Source organism: Triticum aestivum, chromosome 6B, assembly GCF_018294505.1.
Source record: "Triticum aestivum cultivar Chinese Spring chromosome 6B, IWGSC CS RefSeq v2.1, whole genome shotgun sequence".
NCBI lineage: Eukaryota > Viridiplantae > Streptophyta > Magnoliopsida > Poales > Poaceae > Triticum > Triticum aestivum.
The window spans coordinates 242,530,374-242,534,656 of NC_057810.1; positions in this window are offsets into that span (position 1 = coordinate 242,530,374).

Genomic DNA, 4,283 nt, shown 5'->3' on the forward strand with positions numbered 1-4,283 from the left:
GGTAGCACACAAAGTGTTCCTCCGGTAAACGGGAGTTGCATAATCTCATAGTCATAGGAACATGTATAAGTCATGAAGAAAGCAATAGCAATATACTAAATGATCGTGTGCTAAGCTAACGAAATGGGTCATGTCAATCACATCATTCTCCTAATGATGTGATCCCGTTAATCAAATGACAACTCTTTTGTCCATGGCTAGGAAACTTAACCATCTTTGATTCACGAGCTAGTCAAGTAGAGGCATACTAGTGACACTATGTTTGTCTATGTATTCACACATGTATTATGTTTTCGATTAATACAATTCTAGCATGAATAGTAAACATTTATCATGAAATAAGGAAATAAATAATAGCTTTATTATTGCCTCTAGGGCATATTTCCTTCAGTCTCCCACTTGCACTAGAGTCAATAATCTAGTTCACATCGCCATGTGATTTAACACTAATATTCATATCTGTATATGATTAACACCCATAGTTCACATCGTCATGTGACTAACACCCAAACGGTTTACTAGAGTCAATAATCTAGTTCACATAGCTATGTGATTAACACCCAAAGAGTACTGAGGTGTGATCATGTTTTACTCGTGAGAGAAGCTTAGTCAACAGGTCTGTCACATTCAGAGCCGTATGTATTTTGCAAATATTCTATGTCTACAATGCTCTGCACGGAGCTACTCTAGCTAATTGCTCCCACTTTCAATATGTATCCAGATTGAGACTTAGAGTCATCTGGATTGGTGTAAAAGCTTGCATCGTTGTAACTTTTTACGACGAGCTCTTTTATCACTTCCATTATCGAGAAATATTTCCTTAGTCCTCACTAAGGATATTCTTGACCGCTGTCCAATGATCTACTATTAGATCAAACTTGTATTCCTTTGCCAAACTCAGAGCAAGGTATACAATAGGTCAGGTACATAGCATAGCATACTTTATAGAACCTATGACTGAGGCATAGGGAATGACTTCTCATTCTCTTTCTATTTTCTGCCGTGGTCGGGATTTGAGTCTTACTCACTTTCACACCTTGCAACACATGCAAGAACTCCTTCTTTGACTGTTCCATTTTGAACTACTTCAAAATCTTATCAAGGTATGTACTCATTGAAAAAACTTATCAAGCGTCTGATCTATCTATATAGTTCCTGATGCTTAATGTGTAAGCAGCTTCACCGAGGTATTTCTTTGAAAAACTCCTTTCAAACATTCCTTTATGCTTTCCAGAAAATTCTACATCATTTCCAATTAATAATATGTCATTCACATATACTTATCAGAAAGGCTGTAGTGCTCCCACTCACTTTCTTGTAAATACAGGCCTTTCCAAAAGTCTGTATAAAACCATATGCTTTGATCAACTCATCAAAGCATATATTCCAACTCCGAGATGCTTGCACCAGTCCATTGATGGATTGCTGGAGCTTGCACACTTTGTTAGCATCTTTAGGATTGACAAAACCTTCTGGTTGCATCATATACAACTCTTCTTTAATAAATCCATTAAGAAATGCAGTTTTGACATCCATTTGCCAGATTTAATAAAATGTGGCAATTGCTAACATGATTCGGACAGACTTAAGCATCGATACGAGTGAGAAAATCTCATCGTATTCAACACCTTGAACTTGTTGAAAACCTTTTGCAACAAGTCGAGCTTAGTGGATAGTAACACTACTATCAGTGTCCGTCTTCCTCTTGAAGATCCATTTATTTAACATGGCTTGCTGGTCATCGAGCAAGTCAATCAAAGTCTATACTTTGTTCTCATACATGGATCATATCTCAGATTTTATGGCCTCAAGCCATTTCGCGGAATCTGGGCTCATCATCGCTTCCTCATAGTTCGTAGGTTCATCATGGTCTAGTAACATGACTTCCAGAACATGATTACTGCACCACTCTGGTGCGGATCTTACTCTGGAAGACCTACGAGGTTTGGTAGCAACTTGATCTGAAGTTTCATGATCATCATCATTAACTTCCTCACTAATTGGTGTAGGAATCACTGGAACTGATTTTTGTGATAAACTACTTTCCAGCAAGGGAGTAGGTATAGTTACCTCATCAAGTTCTACTTTCCTCCCACTCACTTCTTTCGAGAGAAACTCCTTCTCTAGAAAGGATCCATTCTTAGCAACGAATGTTTTGCCTTCGGATTTGTGATAGAAGGTGTACCCAACAGTTTCCTTTGGGTATTCTATGAAGACGCACTTCTCCGATTTGGGTTCGAGCTTATCAGGTTGAAAACCTTTTTCATATAAGCATCGCAACTCCAAACTTTGAGAAACGACAACTTTGGTTTCTTGCCAAACCACAGTTCATAAGGCATCGTCTCAAACGGATTTTGATGGTGCCCTATTTAAAGTGAATGCAACTGTCTCTAATGCATAACCCCAAAACGATAATAGTAAATCAATAAGAGACATCATAGATCGCACCATATCTAGTAAAGTACGATTATGACGTTCGGACACACCCTTACATTGTGGTGTTCCAGGTGGCGTGCGTAGAGAAACTATTTCACATTGTTTCAAATGAAGACCAAACTCGTAACTCAAATATTCGTCTCCACGATCAGATCGTAGAAACTTTATTTTTCTTGGTACGATGATTTTGCACTTCACTCTGAAATTCTTTGAACTTTTCAAATGTTTCAGACTTATGTTTCATCAAGTAGATATACCCATATCTGCTCAAATCATCTGTGAAGGTCAGAAAATAACGATACTTGCCACGAGCATCAACACTCATTGGATCGCATACATCGGTATGTATTATTTCCAATAAGTCAGTAGCTTGTTCCATTGTTCCGGAGAATGGAGTTTTAGTCATCTTGCCCAAAAGGCACGGTTCGCAAGCATCAAATGATTCATAACCAAGTGATTCCAAAAATCCATCTTTATGGAGTTTCTTCATGCGCTTTACACCCATATGACCCAAACGGCAGTGCCACAAATAAGTTGCACTATCGTTATTAACTTTGCATCTTTTGGCATCAATATTATGAATATGTGTATCACTACGATCGAGATCCAACAAACTATTTTCATTGGGTGTATAACCATCGAAGATCTTATTCATGTAAACAGAATAACAATTATTCTTTAACTTCAAATGAATAACCGTATCGCAATAAACATGATCAAATCATATTCATGCTCAACGCAAACGCTAAATAACATTTATTTAGGTTTAACACTAATCTCGAAAATATAGGGAGTGTGTGATGATGATCATATCAATCTTGGAACTATTTCCAACACTCTTCGTCACTTCCCCTCAACTAGTCTCTGTTTATTATGTAACTCATGTTTCGAGTTACTAATCTTAGCAACCGAACAAGTATCAAATACTCAGGGGCTACTATAAACACTAGTAAGGCACACATCAAACACCTGTATATCAAATATACCCTTGTTCACTTTGCCATCCTTCTTATCCACCAAATTTTTAGGGCATTTCCGCTTCCAGTGATCATTTCCTTTGCAGTGTAAGCACTCAGTTTCAGGCTTTGGTCCAGCTTTGGTCTTCTTCACGGGAGTGACAACTTGTTTGCCATTCTACTTGAAGTTTCCCTTTCTTTCCCTTTGCCCTTTTCTTGAAACTAGTGGTCTTGTCAATCATCAACACTTGATGCTCTTTCTTGATTTCTACCTTCGTCGATTTCAACATCACGAAGAGCTCAGGAATCTTTTTCATCATCCCTTGCATACTATAGTTCATCACGAAGTTCTAGTAACTTAGTGATGGTGACTAGAGAATTCTGTCAATCACTATCTTATCTGGAAGATTAACTCCCACTTGATTCAAGCGATTGAAGTACCCAGACAATCTGAGCACATGCTCACTAGTTGAGCGATTCTCCTCCATCTTTTTAGCTATAGAACTTGGAGACTTCATATCTCTCAACTCGGGTATTTGCTTGAAATATTAACTTCAATTCCTGGAACATCTCATATGGTCCATGACGTTCAAAACAACTTTGAAGTCCCGATTCTAAGCCGTTAAGCATGGTGCACTAAACTATCAAGTAGTCATCATATTGAGCTAGCCAAATGTTCATAACGTCTATATCTGCTCCTGCAATAGGTCTGTCACCTAGTGGTGCATTAAGGACATAATTCTTCTGTGCAGCAATGAGGATAAACCTCAGATCACGGATCAAATCTGCATCATTGCTACTAACATCTTTCAACACAATTTTCTCTAGGAACATATCAAAATAAACATATGAAAGCAACAACCGAGCTATTGATCTACAATATAATTTGCA